Genomic DNA, 16,990 nt, shown 5'->3' on the forward strand with positions numbered 1-16,990 from the left:
AGGGGGAAAATTTTTTTTCCTTTGTGTGGTGTTTTTTTTTTTTTTTTTTCCTGGCTGAATCTTATTTCCCTAACCAGGGATTAAACTGTCACCTCCTGCAGTGGAAATGTCTTAACCACTGGACTGCCAGGGAAGTGCCTCCATTGTGTTGTTTTTCTTCATCTGAGCTAGAAGTATTAAGAGGGAAGGGGATTATTTTGTTCTTTTTTTTGGCTGAGTAATATTCCACTGTATATATGAACCACATCTTCTTTATCTATTCTTCTGTTGATGGACATTTAGGTTGCTTCCATGACCTGGCTATTGTAAATAGTGCTGCAATGAACATTGGGGTGCATGTATCTTTTCGAATTATGGTTTTCTTTGGAATTTGCCCAGAAGTGGGATTGCTGGATCATATGGTGGCTCTATCTTTAGTTTTTTGAGGAACCTCCATACTGTTCTCCATAGTGGCTGTATCAATTTACATTCCCACCAACAGTGTAGGAAGGTTCCCTTTTATCCACACCCTCTCCAGCATTTATTTTTTGTATAATTTTTTGATGATGGCCATTCTGACTGGTGTGAGGTGATACCTCATTGTAGTTTTGATCTGTATTTCTCTGATAATTAGTGATGTTGAGCATCTTTTCATGTGCTTTTTAGCCATCTGTATGTCTTCTTTGGAGAAATGTCTATTTAGATCTTCTGCCATTTTTTGATTGGGTTGTTTGGTTTTTTGATATTGAGCTGCATGAGCTGTTTGTATATTTTGGAGATTAACCCCTTGTTGGTTGCTTCATTTGCAAATATTTTCTCCCATCCTGAGGGTTGTCATTTTGTTTATGGTTTCCTTTGCTGTGCAAAACTTTTAAGTTTAATTAGGTCCCATTTGTTTATTTTTGTTTTAATTTTCATTACTCTAGGACGTGGATCAAAAAAGATCTTGCTGTGACATGTATGGAGCTAGAGATTATCATACTGAAGTATTGATAAGTTAGACATAGAAAGACAAACATTATATGATATCGCTTATATGTGGAATCTAAAAAAAGTGTACAAATGAACTTATCTACAAAACAGAAATTGAGATACAGGTGTAGAAAAAAAACTTATGGTTACCAGGGGGTAAGGGATAAATTGGAAGTTTGGAATTGACATATGCACACTACTATGTATAAAAGAGATAACTAATAAGGACCTACTGTATAGCACAGGGAACTCTATTCAGTACTGGGTAATGGCCTATATGGGAAGAGAATCTAAAAGAGAGTGGATATATATATATGTATAACTGATTCACTTTGCTGTACACCTGAAACTAACATATTGTAAATCAACTATACTCCAATAAATATTTAAAAATAAATAAATTTTAAAAAGAGGGGAGAGGGGGCTTCCCTGGTGGTGCAGTGGTTGAGAGTCCACCTGCCGATGCAGGGGACACGGGTTCGTGCCCCGGTCCGGGAAGATCCCACATGCCGTGGAGCGACTGGGCCTGTGAGCCATGGTCACTGAGCCTGCGCGTCCGGAGCCTGTGCTCCGCAACGGGAGAGGCCACGACAGTGAGAGGCCTGCGTACCGCTAAATAAATAAATAAATAAATAAAGAGGGGAGAGGGAAAGAAAGGTAAAGACTTGTTTTCTGGGGTTTTTTTGACTTCTTCCTCACGACCCAGAGTCCCTCTACTTTCTCCTCTCTCAGTATCCAACCAGATTCCACAGAAACTCTCAACCCTGACAGTGTGCGGCTGGAGCATTAGGGTCAGCAGAACTAGAATATTGCTATGGTTCAATCACACTGCCATTTTCCCTTATAGTTAGATATTAGCTGTTCTCAGAAATATGCAGCTTGTGGGGCCAGGCAGCTGATAAATCTACATGCAAGTGAATTTAGAACAGGTTTCCTATACACACATTTTTTTAAAAATTGAATATCTTAAAGGTTTGTGGCTACTACTATTAGAATTCAGAGGTCTTGATTTGCATTTTATTTAGATATTGGGATAAGCTATGGATGACTCAAACTACATAAAACAATTGATAACTTGGCCCAAGTTTGAGTGATTCCGTGGTGATGGGTGATTATATTCTCAACTTTTCTAAAAGAATAACAACCTATTTGTAATGCCTTTTTGTAACTCTCTGCTGAATTATTCTGCAAAGCTAGAAAACAAATTCTTTTTTTTTGTTTTTTTGTGGTACGTGGGCCTCTCACTGTCATGGCCTCTCCCGTTGCAGAGCACAGGCTGCAGATGCACAGGCTCAGCGGCCGTGGCTCACGGGCCCAGCCGCTCCGCGGCATGTGGGATCTTCCTGGACTGGGGCACGAGCCCGCGTCCCCTGCATCAACAGGTGGACTCTCAACCATTGCACCGCCAGGGAAGCCTCAAGAAAACAAGTTCTTAAGATGATTATTTTGACTGCTATGTTGTAATTTTTTTTTAATTGAAATATAGTTGATTTACAATATTAGTTTCAGTTGTACAATAGTGATTCAATATTTTTATAGATTATACTCCATTTAAAATTATTAGAAAATATTGGCTATATTCCCTGTGCTGTAAAATATATACCCTCATAGCTTATTTATTTTATACATAGTAGTTTGTACCTCTTAATTTCCTACCCCTATCTTGCTCCTCCTCCCTTCCTTCTCCCAACTGGTAACTACTAGTTTGTTCTCTATATGTGTGAATCTGTTTCTATTTTGTTATATACGTTCATTTGTCTTATTTTTTAAGATTCCACATATGTGATATCATACAGTATTTGTCTTTTTCTGTGTGACTTATTACACTAACCGTAATGTTGTGTAGGTCCATCCACATTGTTGCAAATGGCAGGATTTCATTCTTTTTATAGCTGAGTAATATTCCATTGTATATACATACCACATCTTCTTTATTCATTCATCTTTTGGTGGACACTGGGTTTCTTCAATATCTTGGCTATTATAAATAGTGCTGTTATGAACATTGGGGTGCATGTATCTTTTCAAATTAGTGTTTTTATTTTCTTTGGATATATACAGGAGTGGAATTGCTGGATCATATGGTAGTTCTATTTTTAGTTTTCTAAGGACCCTCCATGCTGTTTTCCATAGTGGCTGAGCCAATTTACATTCCCACCAACTAGGGTTCTGCTTTCTCTACATCCTTGCTATATTTTGCATATTTTTTATTGTTAAATATACAGATTCAGTTATACTAAATTTGGTTAGTTAATTTCTAATATAATCATGATACTACAATGTATATATTATTATGCTCTATAAATCACAATAAAATAAAAGGGAAAGGAAGGAAGTTGGTTGTAGATTAGGTATCTAGAAAATGATACTCATATATCCAGCAATGTATATATTTGACCAGTTTATTAAGAAGCTGAAAAGAGATGGTTATCATTTGCTCTTGATCCAGTTTACTAATAAATTGAATTAAATAAGTGCTTTTATTGGTGAACAACATAGAAAGCAAATTACTATGTGAGGTTACTGACAATATAAAGGAATAAAGAGCATGACATTGGTATGCAGTACAGCTGATGCTAATGTGTCCTTTCCTTGTCAACGATTTTGGTTCTATATAACTGATGGGCTGGCTGAATCCTGGCATTTAATTGTAATCATAATTTGCCACCTCTATAATACGCCACCCTTAAAATGGAACATCCAACAAATGAAAAAGCAGATTTTTTACTGCAAATTTGTAACACCTCAATGCCTATCATTGGGAAATTCATCTGCAAATCCAGTATCTTATTATTCTCTAATTTGAAAGAGTCTAGGAAAAAATAACATTGTGTGAGGAAAGAATTATATTGTAAAGAAAGTATTAGTAACATTTGACACTTAATGAAAGTTTCCTTTACATATGAAGACACATTTCAGAGATTTTTTTTGCAAATAAACAGTATTTCTACATTTCTTATTCTGGTAGAAATTTATATAGTGGAATGGTTTTCAGTATATTTGATCAACTTTATGGGAAAAGAATGTTTCCAATTTTAGGGAAAACTAGTGATAATGACTATTATCATAATGAAATAGTTATATGTCTGCCCAGATTGAGTGTTAAATTAAAAAAAAAATAGAGCTTGTTTGTGTTGATGTGACTTTGTGACTATGTATATGAATGTGTACAATGAGTACAAGAAACAGCTGTGAACATATATAATTGACTTGTTAATAATGTAAAAACCAGATAAATCTTACAACCCTGTATGATAATCATCTGTAGCAGAGGCTGGCAAGCTCTGTAAAAATAGTAAGCATTTAGACTTTATGGACCATATGGTATTTGTTGCAACTCCTCAACTCTGTTACTGTCGGGGGAAGAGCACTCATAGGCAATACAGAGACAAATGGGTATGGCTGTGCTTTAGTAAGATTTTATTTACCCAAACAGTTGGCTGGTTGGATTTGGCTCATGAGCCAAAGTTTGCCCATTTTTGATCTATGAACAAAAAAACTAATACGTGTTTGACTTAACTAACGACTCAAGCTGAATGCTATGAGAACCAATCAACTAAATCCATTTCAGTATTTTAATTCACTGGGGAAGTTAATGGGAGATTTATCAGAAATCAAAACGTTTATATTTTGCAAAGGAATTTTGGGTTTATATAGTACTCGTGACATGTAAAGTAAAAAATATAAAAGAGTACCTGAAGAATCAAAGTATTGTTGTTATTTGAATAGTTTATATACTGTATATATAAATATTTATACATATAAATACAAATTTACACACATGTATATATACATGTGGATGATTTTATTAGCATACTTTTAACCTCTACCTTAAAAACTAAACACTCAATTAACTATATTGCTATGCATATAGTATATGTATTAAATACATATATATTTTTAAAAGTCCCCACCATAACACTTACAAATAAAATAATGACTTAAAAAAGAGAACTAAATGCCTATATCTTGATATTTGTAGAATACTTTAAGTGTGTCTTTTAAGTTACTAAAAGGTATCTAAGAGAATATTTTATAATCCCCTAAAAGAGTCAAACTTCAGGAATTCAGAGTACTATTGTTTTTCCAGAGAAAAACACATGTCTAGAGTGGATTGTGTTAAGGGACATGCTTATAAACACATACACCAGAGATGGAAAATAAAAATTGACCATCATAAATAATGTTTTAAACGTTAAAAGTCATTGTGTTGCATTTTGTAAAGCATTTTATTAAATTTTAATGTTTATTTATGGATTTTAGAACAAGTTTCTACTAAATATGTAGGCTTCACATTTCTACTTAACTCTTCAAATATTGCATTTGAATAAAGTATTATATTCAAATATTTAGTACTTAATGCCCATTCAGCCATAAAAATGTATCAATGCACAAAATGTGAGTTATAAGATATAATCTGCTTAAATAATTTGAAAACAAACCATATATTCTTTAACACTAAGCTACAATTCACAGTTTCATACCTGGATTATTCTATACCTGAATATTAAATTCAAGTTTATATCTTGCTTTAAATATATGGGTTTCATATTTTTCCCTCTTCAAATTTTAATTATTTAGCATCACTTCTGCCAGAAAAAAAAAAATGTGGATTTGTGCACATATCAATTCAATCTCTCAATGAATAAAAATTAGACCAAAAATAAGATTTTTTTTTAAAATAAAATTTTAGCTATCAGTGAGCAGAGGAAATATATATATTTAAATGATTCCAAAGCATACTATAAAATAAAAATATAACTTACATTATAAAATAAAATATTGTAGAAAAATATGAGATTATATATAATAAACTGATAATATATATTCACTTACATTAACAATTCTGTAATATTTAAATAAATTAAAAGAACTGAACTACCTGATAGCCTCATATTATCTTTAAACATTAGTATTGATTTAAACTCTTCCCATAGAATTAAGGTTTTAATTGGTAATTCTGCAATTTAAACGCATTTTTCACATATTTAGATATATATAATTATAAAATATAAATTTTCAATTTTAAGTGAAAATATAGAAGAATGAAAAAACAATAATACTCCCAAATTCATACTTGCATTCTAAATCTAATATTGAATTCAAGTCTATTTCTTTCCCTTTCTCACTAAGTAATATTGATCTCTGCACAAATATTCAATGCCAGAAGAAGCAGCTGGAAAATTGAATAATTTAATAAGTGTTTTTCCTAGACTGCACTGTCATATTGGATACTTAATTACAAACAACACAAGTTATACTCTACAGGGACAATCCTATTCAACAATCATCAAAACAGACTGAAAAAAAAAAGAATCTGTGGGATATTTTTCCTCTTTAATTTTAAAAGTAGAAATATACAATATCGGGCTTCCCTGGTGGCGCAGTGGTTGAGAGTCCGCCTGCCGATGGAGGGGACACGGGTTTGTGCCCCGGTCCGGGAAGATCCCACATGCCGCGACCTAGACTGCACTGTCATATTGGATACTTAATTACAAACAACACAAGTTATACTCTACAGGGACAATCCTATTCAACAATCATCAAAACAGACTGAAAAAAAAAAGAATCTGTGGGATCTTTTTCCTCTTTAATTTTAAAAGTAGAAATATACAATATCAAGGTAGCTGTCTTGTACTTTTTATTTAGCATTTTCTGAGCTTTCCTTCAAGCTGTGAAGGTAATTAAGTACTTTTTTTCCCAATTGTGAAGACAATAAGAAATCTAAGTTCAACAAACTAGATTTCATTTGTCCTATATTCGTGCTGAGAATTATTTTTTCATCTCATTTTGATAGAAGGAGGCTTTTACAAGTATCTTTCAAACATGCAGCTTTACCCACCCTCATCTCCCCCTCCTTTTCTTTCACTCAAAATAAAATGGTGAGCAATTAAACCAGGTTGCTATATTTGGTGCATCCAAACTTCAGGAGTTGATAGCATAATGATTTTAATAACTACTTTAAGTGTAACATGGTGACAAGTTGACACCTGACGTTTGTGTCCTGCAATTTTATTTTCCAGTATTCTACTGTTACACTACAGGAATAGTAATATGATTAGAATGAATATTACAATGTTTTCTTTACCTCTGATTTAGATCTGACATACATATGTTGCATACATTTTTTTTAGGACAGTCAAGGTAAAGCATGCATTAAATTGTAAGGGGACTATCTGGAAAGAACACAGGTAATATTTTGTTATAAGACTACTCAAACTATTGTTTCCTCACCATTGAAAGCAAAACATAAACATATGATGTCCTTCATGATTTTGATAATTCATTAGAATTTCATTCAAACACGAAATGCAATTTTGTTCTATTTAAATAAAGGCTTTAATATATTTGACCTTTACTTTCCTTTTTAGTCATTAATAATCCTAGAGGCAAATTTGATTTTTCATTGAGAAAAAAATATTTTTAACCATCTTAGAACTCAGGTTTAGTACAATAAGCTTGTTTTTTTAATACCTTAAAAAAAATAAAAATAGCAATTTTGCCTAAATGTACATCAACTATAAAGATGGTATATAACATATACATATATGTTAAATTACATATACAACATAAATTTAAAAATATGTCTGCTGTTATTACATATATGTCATGGCAATTTGTCCTATTTTTTAATCTTTTTTTTTTTTTTGGTACGCGGGTCTCTCACTGTTGTGGTCCCTCCCGTTGCGGAGCACAGGCTCCAGACGCGCAGGCTCAGCGGCCATGGCTCACGGGCCCAGCGGCTCCGCGGTATATGGGATCATCCCGGACCGGGGCACAAACCCGTGTTCCCTGCATCGGCAGGCAGACTCTCAGCCACTGAGCCACCAGGGAAAATCCTTTCTCATCATCCTGATCATGATCATATATTAGTAGCACTTATCAAAACATCAGTAAAAGTATTCCTATGTGAAATATAATTTTTAAAAATCTTTTTAAAATATTGATAAATTCCATCCCCATTAAATATATACACACGTTTATTTATTTCACTAAAATTGTGTGCATTACAAGGGATAATGATATTAAATTTCAATATTTCTATTAATAATTCCCCATTAGAGAGAAATGAACTCATTAAAAAAAAGGGGCTTATGAATGGATAAATGCAGCATTGGCCTTACAAGTGTTTCTTTTTTGTATTGTGTTGGAGAACTCATTCTATTCTGAATTGCTCAGAAATTGCCTACTTACTCATTCAATGATGTTTATTAAATGTCTTCTAAACTTGGTAGTGATAGATACACAAATAATTACTGTAAATATTCCAGGGAACCAAGGTGGACATTTTCTAATTCCCTTTGATATGAATGTATCTTCTATGTTTGTTTGGTTCAGAAATGATTAAACATTTTCAAAGTCTTTGTTCAGCTTCTTGATTCTCTACAGAACTGTAGATGATATATGCAAATACTAAAAACCTAATTATTGATATACTTCTATATATTGGTCAGAAACATAATTTCTTATAAGAGACATTTATTTCCTAGATGTTTCAGAGAGAACAAATTCCTTGGCTTAAAAATTCACTAACTCAGTGTTTTTTAAATCCCTGTTCCAAATATGAATAAATGTCAAAATTTCAAATTCAACAAATATTTGCACATCTCTCCTTAGTTCAATTGCTAACGGCTTCTTATTTCGAGGTCTGAACTATCTTTACTGAAATAAAGGCTAAAACCTTTTTGAAAAACAGAATGTCTTATTGATTTCAAAACAATTCAAATATTTTGACCAAAATAATAAAGGGCCTACATTTTTTTCCCCTGAGATCTCTTCAACTTTCTATTAGTGACATCTTTGAAAGAGGTTCTGAAATATTTAGAAAAAATCTGGAAATATGTCTCTGAAGGCTTGAATCATCTGCTATGGCTAACTAAACTATGGTAGGTGATTTAAGATTATATTCAGTAACATTCCACAGTCCAAGGCTAGGTCTCCAGCTATAAGTATCTGACAATACCATTTAAGCATTTACCATGACATTGACAATTTTTAAAATGAAAGACAGAAAGCACTGTTGAACTATTAACAATTTTAAGATTGCTCAAGAAAGTTATATATAAAGCCCAGATAATCCACATCTAAACTTTGCTTTCATTTCTACAACCACCAATTTCTCTTATAAGTAGGGAAAAATATTGATATGTTATATTTTGTTTAAAAGGAATCTGAGAAGAAGGAGGCAATTGAGGAAATTTGGAACTCAAGAACCTTAGATGTATTTTCTTTCTAAGCATATCTATCTAAAAGCTCTAAGTAGCTCTAAGGAGAAATTTTTTAAGTGTGGTCCCTGCACCAGCAGCATCAACTTGACCTGGGACCATTTTAGAATGGAAACTTCTGGGGCCTGCTCCACGTCTACTAAATCAGAAACTCTGAGAGTACACATCAAAATATCTATTTTACCAAGACCTCCAGGTGGTTCTGATGCACTCCAGATCTGATTGGAGTTAAAGAAGATGTAGCTGAACCCAGCAAAGTGTACTGCTTTATTTATAGGATGGTTTTCTTGTTCTTGTATAACTCAGTTGATCAAGTTTTCCTTCCTCTATAGATTGCCTGAGTTCTCTGCTGTGAATTCATTAAACTACTCACCTTCCTTTGCTTTTCAATCTGTGTAAATTGCCTGTCATTTACTTTCATAAAACTTGTAACACTTGTCTTCTTTTGGTTTCTAATTTATATAGCTCCCAAATTTCTCTGTTTATATAGTTTCTGTTACACTCTTTTCTACATCATGACTTCTCAAACTTGATTGTACATATGAAACATGTAAAGATCTTGTTAACATGCCGATTTAATTCAATTACATGAGTGCGGGACCTGAGATTCTGCATTTTTAATTAATGTGTTCCTGGAAGATGTTCATGCTGCTGACACAGAAACCAGACTTAGAATAGCAGAGCAATTATTTCTAATACATCTAGACACAATTCAGCAAGTGTTTAAACAGTGACACCAGTGATAGTAATGATACTAACTATAGTGGATTGAGTGGTAGTCCCCCATAAGATACATCCATCAGCAACCTGTGAAGTGACCTTATTTGGAAAAAGGGTTTTTGCAGATGTAATTAAGTTACTTATCACAAGTTGAGAGCATCTAGAATTACCCAGGTAGGACCTAAATCCGATATAAGAGACAGAAATGAAGACATAAACACAAAGAAGAAAGCTACATGAAGACAGAGGCAGAGTCTGGAGTTATGAAGGCCCAAACAAGGAATACCTGAAGCCACTAGAAGGTGGAAGACGCAAGAAAGAATTTTCCTCTCTGGAGGAGTATGATCCTGCCGACACCTTGATTTTGGACATCTGGCCTCCATAACCAAAAATATATTGTTATTTTAAGCCACCAAGTTTGTAGTAATTTGTTATAGCAGCCCTAGGAAACTAAAACATTATTACATGCCCACATTCCTTTCTTTTTTCTTTCTTTTTTTTTTTTTTTCCGGTACGCGGGCCTCTCACTGCTGCAGCCTCTCCCGTTGCGGAGCACAGGCTCCGGACGCGCAGGCCCAGCGGCCATGGCCCACGGGCACAGCCACTCCGCGGCATGTGGGATCTTCCCGGACCGGGGCACGAACCCGTGTGCCCTGCATTGGCAGGCGGATTGCCAACCACTGCGTCACCAGGGAAGTCCAGGAATGCTCCTTTCTTATGCAATTATTAGACAGCAGTATTCAAACTTCTAAGAAGTTACTGAGCACATAAAATAGATAAGATATTGTTTTGGAAAATATTTAGAGAATTTTAGACAATACAGACAGCCCCTTACTCATTGAATTTAAATAAAGAGGGAAGAGTTAGAAAAAAATTAAAAATAAATAATATATAATGTTAGAAGAAAATAATGCTATGAGAAAATAGGACAAGGTCAAGAGTGTAATAGAGGGTGGTGGATGTTGGCTGCAATTTTAAATATAATAAAATGATACATCATGACTGAGGATTTATTCCAGGTATGAAAGGCTGGCTTGACATTCAAAAATCAATCAGTGAACCCCACTAAATCAATAGGCTAAGAAAGAAAAATAAACTTACTGTAGCAATCGATGCCAAAAACATATTTGAAAAAACCCAACAGGATTCATGTTAAAAACTCTCACCAAACTAGGAATACAGGAGAATTTCCTCACTTTGATAAATATCATCTACAAAAATTCCTGTGGCTATCATACACAATGAAGAAAAACTGGATGCTTTCCCTCTAAGGTTGGTAACATAGCAAGAATATTCACTCTCACCACTCATATTCAATATTGTATTGAAAATCATAGTGCAAAAAATACAAGAAAAGGAATTAAAAGGTATGCAAATTGGAGAAGGAGGAAATAAAACTGTCTTTTTTCTCAGACGACATGATTGTCTACATAGAAAAACAATTTTGCCTAAATGTACATCAACTATAAAGATGGTATATAACATATATGTTAAATTACATATACAACATAAATTTAAAAACATGTCTGCTGTTATTACATATATTTCATGGCAATTTGTCCTATTTTTTAATCTTTTTTTTTTTTTGCGGTACGCGGGTCTCTCACTGTTATGGTCCCTCCCGTTGCGGAGCACAGGCTCCAGACGCGCAGGCTCAGCGGCCATGGCTCACGGGCCCAGCGGCTCCACGGTATATGGGATCATCCCGGACCGGGGCACAAACCCGCGTTCCCTGCATCGGCAGGCAGACTCTCAGCCACTGAGCCACCAGGGAAAATCCTTTCTCATCATCCTGATCATGATCATATATTAGTAGCACTTATCAAAACATCAGTAAAAGTATTCCTATGTGAAATATAATTTTTAAAAATCTTTTTAAAATATTGATAAATTCCATCCCCATTAAATATATATAAAATGAGCTTTGACCATATTGTAGTGACAGAAAGTAAGGAAGTGCTTAAAAACAAACAAAAGAACCCCACAATGATATAGGTATATCAGACACATTCAGTAGCCTATTGAAAGAATTCCCATGGTAAAAGTGCAATAATTTGAGCAACAAAATAAATAAAGAAGTATTGACTATAACCCAAAGCATAAAATAAGTATTGATGAGCCTATGCTGCTATAAATAAGTGATTAAATAAATAATTGGGGGAGAAGAGACAAATCTCCTATGCTGAACAATTCCAAATACTTTATGTAGATACTTGACCCTCCAGGAGGTAGAATATAACTACAGAGTCTTTAAGCATGTACTGTGCATAGTAATTTTTTCTACAATATTGAATAGCAGAAGATGAGGAAATGTACAGTAGAGAAACTTGACAATCATTACTTCAGACAGTTGACCAAGGAATATATCAACAGAGATGTCATGATAACAGCATGTAGCCTTGTGCTGATGTGATGAAAATGGCACTTTACCTTGGTGGTATTCCTCCCGCAAAACCATAACTCCAGTCTAATCATGAGGAAAGCATCACACTAATTCCAACTGAGGTGCATTCTACAAATGGAGAAATAAATGTAATACATTATCCTGGATGATATCTTGGGATAAAGGAAGTACATTAAGTAAAGGCTGAGGAAACTTGAATAAAGAGTGGACTTCAGTCAATAATGATGTATCAATATTGGTTCCTTTGCTGTGCTCATACGGACGATGTTAATGTTGGATAATAGCTGAAATTGGTTGTGAGGTATTTAAGAACTCTCTGTACTCTCACTGAAATTTTTCTCTCAATCTAAAATTATTCTAAAAATAGTTAATTAAATAAATACATTAAAAATATGACCAGATTTTTAAGTACCTAGGATGCAGATAGTTCAACATACACAAATCAATAAATGTGCTTCACCACAACAACAAAATGAAGAATGGAACTAGAGATGATCATACTAAGCAAAGTAAGACAAATAAAGACAAATATCATATGATATCACTTATATGTGGAATCTAAAAAAAATGATACAAATGAACTTATATACAAAACAGAAATAGACCCACAGACATAGAAAACAAACTTATGGTTACCGAAGGGGAAGGTGGGGGGAGGATAAATTAGGAGATTAGCATTAACATATACACACTACTATATATAATATAGATAATCAACAAGGACCTTCTGTATAGCACAGGGAACTATAATCAATATTTTGTAATAACTTATAAGGGAAAATAATCTGAAAAAATATACATATGTATGTATAACTGAATCACTTTGAAGTATATCTGAAACTAACACAACATTGTAAATCAACTCTACTTCAATGAAAAAACACCCACAAAAGTTAATGTAGAACTTAAAGTAAAAGAGTAGACTGTCTTCATTTGAAATTTTAATAAAATATTAATAAATTTTATTTCTCCATAATAATGAGACCCAATGGTGTGAATGATAAATGTGGTTTTAACAAATGAAAAGTTATAGTTATTTTGGGCACATTACACCATCCAAATGTGGTGGTTAGATTTCATTAATACTTAGTTACATTAATTGCACTTAAGAGCACTTAAAATAATAGCAGAGTATTCAGACTTGGAAAGCTCTTTTGAGTCTTAAAATAAATTACTATTAATTTATGAAGATTGATGTATCAAATAGTTTACGGCATATTACTGGTCCAGGAAATATATTCCTGATAAACTTAGACAAGTAAATTAGTAAATGGGGATAAGGAGGTTGTAGGATCAATTGTAGATATTTGAGAATATATGTACTGAATGGTTGTGTCCCTGGCAAGATTCATATTCCAAAGCCCTAACCCCCCAAAGTGATCATATTTGGAGGTGGGGCCTTTGGGAGGTAATTGTGGTTAGATTAGGTCATGAAAGTGGGAGCCTTATGGGAGGATTAGTGCTTTTACAAAAAGAGGAGGAGACCCTAGACCTCCCTCTGTGTAAACAAAGCAGCATGGCAATCATCTACAAACCAGAAAGAGGGTCCTCACCGGAATCAGACCATGCTGGCACTCTGATCTTGGATTGTCAGTTTCTAGAAATGTGAAAAATAAACTTCTAATGTTTAAGCCATATAGTCTATGGTATTTTGCTGTGGCAGCCTGAGCTAACTAAGACGGGGAATTTTGTTTATAAGGAAAGAAACTCTAAGAAGGCACCCTTGTAGGGATACCAGCCCAATGATACATGGACTTTTATGAGCAATACAAATATTTATGTGAGAACATACTTTTACATATGTAACATATGTATAATAAAGGTAGCAAAGGCAGGGAGACAGGCAGGGTGAGGATAATGAACAGATAATGAAGCCCACACCTCCAGCAGCTTGATTTTGGAAGCAGTGGAAGAGCTCCTACCTATACCCAGGCCCAAGTTTATCCACCATTGATGGAGGTATTGGATTCTACTTTCTTAGAACTTATGTTATTGCTGTTTTTGAAGTGCAGATATTCCTGGGATGGGTCACATTTAAACAGAAATTTGCTACAAGTGGTAAGCTAAGAAACTGAAAATAAATTCCAATCATTTCAGAGATAAAAACCTGACAACATATGTCTCAGGAGGGCAAAATTTAGAGCAAAATACAACAGGTTCACAAAAGTGGAAAACTGGGGTGCTGAGAAACTTTCTCTTACTCTACATTTTTTGCCTGCTTCCAACTTAGAATCACAAGGGCATGCTACCATGTTGGGACAATAGATTTTCTTACAAGCTGTTACAACACAGAGTTTCAGCTGCTGAGAGTGAAACCTATCCCCCACTGCCATGGATATTTGAAAAAAAGACTTTTCAGAGATCACAATGGCAAATGAAGTAAAGGGCAATGAAGTGTGTGCACAGTAGAACTTCAAGGAGAATGTTCCACATTTTTATTATAAATATACACAATATAATATATATTCCTATAGTGGGATATAAATAGATATTAATGTCTGTTTATCTAAGATTTCATGCAGCAAAAATCATTTGCTGCTAAAAAGAAGTTTGAAACCCAATATACTTTTGGAATTACCATCTTAGGCCACTCAGGTTAAAACTGTCTTCAATGCTTAAAAGACAATGTATAATAGCTCACCTTTCCAAAACCTGTATTGAGCCACTTGGAAGTATTTATAATGAGCACCTTTTCATTTGTGCTTCTTTGTGAATCTGTATAATAGTAACTTTCTGATAACCAAACTGGACATTTTCATAATGAGAATTTCACTCGTAAACATGATTTTGAAAGAAAACTAGAAAAATGATGCCCTAGTTCTGGCAATAATGTGAAAAAACACTTAATGCTTTATTCCATCTAAATGAATCAGTTGCCTTAACATTATTTATTAAGGCAGTATGATGCTGCTGAAGAGGAAACCTGCTATTTTAGAAACTGACAAAACACTTCCTGTAATTTCAAAAGGGACAGACAGCTTCATGCCTAAAGAGAGGAAGAGCAATAATGAACTGGATTCTTGAGGACCCACATGTGGAAAATAAATGAGAGACTCTGACTCCCAGAGCTGAGACATGCTCTGGTGAGGACACTGTGGGAGAGGTGGGCTATCCTAGAGTAAAAGAGATGCTAAAATTTTAAGGTGGAATATTATTGACTTACAAGGAAAAACAGAGAATCTGACTCATGAGAAGTTTTCCTAGTCAGAGATATCAGAAACTCCTAGGAGAGAAACAGCAGAAGATGAAAAAGAGAAAAGAAATGGAAAGAGAGAGAGACTGGTTACCAAATTTAAGTGCATTTATTATATAACAAGAACCTGTAACTCTGTAGACCTACCTCAGGGTCTGAAAGGGAGGGAAATAGAAATAACAAAACTAACAATTTATTTTATAATGATTGTTCAGTGTATCATAAGTCTTCTATTGATTTTCTAAAAATATTCCCTAGAAATGTATTGTCTTTAATTGTCATGGTGGTCACATTTTAAAGGATACTTAAGATTTAACATATAGCATAAAAACATGACTATTTAACATTAAAAACTTGGAAGATTGTGGTAACCGCTGACCTCATTTATTTTTATATGGATTTCTTGAACTTTAGGGCCATGGTATTTTTCTGACCCATCTTGTTCCCAAGCCCTACACTCTACCACTCACTGTGGAAGTTTACCTACTTACAGTGTAGGATTATCCACCTTTAAAAATGTATTACCTTAAAAAAGTCACTTTTCTTACAAAACATATTTTTTTAAACATGGAATAAGTCATTATATATTAAAAAATTTTTTTTAAGGTTTTGGACACAAATATCACACTCGGGGACAAAAATCCAGTACTCCTATAAAAACAAATTTGAACAAAAAAAAATAGAGTGGGGTAGGTGGAGAGCATGCTAGGTTGTCTACAAGGTAATCAATGCAATTCAAATTTTTATGCTTATTCTAAACTTGAAACCAAGGCTAGAAAGAAGGAGAAGGGTCCAGGAAAAAAAAAAAATCTCTTTATTGTAAAACTAAATGTCAAAGGCTTATTGTAGAAGAATTCTGTTATAAGCTAACTTGTGTGGCCTCCCCAATTCATATGTTGAAGTTCTAACCCTTATGCCTCAAAATGTGACTATTTGAAGACAGAGCCTTTAAGGAAGTTATTCAAGTTAAATGATTCAAAAAAGAGACATGTACCACAATGTTCATTGCAGCACTATTTACAATAGCCAGGACATGGGAAGCAACCTAAGTGTCCATCAACAGATGAATGGATAAAGATGTGGCACATATATACAATGGAATATTACTCAGCCATAAAAAGAAACGAAACTGAGTTATTTGTAGTGAGGCAGATGGACCTAGAGTCTGTCATACAGAGTGAAGTCAGAAAGAGAAAAACAAATACCGTATGATAACACATATATATGGAATTTAAAAAAAAAATGGTTCTCATGAACCTAGGGGCAGGACAGGAATAAAGACACAGAGAATGGACTTGAGGACACGGGGTGGGGGGGGGAAGGGGAAGCTGGGACGAAGTGAGAGAGTAGCATTGACATATATACACTACCAAATGTAAAATAGATAGCTAGTGGGAAGCAGCTGCATAGCACAGGGAGATCAGCTTGGTCTCTGATGCTCTGTTACCACCTAGAGGGGTGCAATAGGGAGGGTGGGAGGGAGACGCAAGAGGGAGG

The 16,990-nt window shown here is 34.3% G+C and overlaps 1 protein-coding gene across 1 annotated transcript in view; it reads right to left on the minus strand.

Moving 5' to 3' along the window:
• Positions 1-16,990, minus strand: part of ZNF804A (zinc finger protein 804A) — a 313,484-nt gene that overhangs the window by 106,630 nt on the left and 189,864 nt on the right. The gene's annotated exons all lie outside the window — the stretch shown is intronic.

This window comes from Neophocaena asiaeorientalis, unplaced genomic scaffold (assembly GCF_003031525.2).
Source record: "Neophocaena asiaeorientalis asiaeorientalis breed wild unplaced genomic scaffold, Neophocaena_asiaeorientalis_V1.1 scaffold113, whole genome shotgun sequence".
NCBI lineage: Eukaryota > Metazoa > Chordata > Mammalia > Artiodactyla > Phocoenidae > Neophocaena > Neophocaena asiaeorientalis.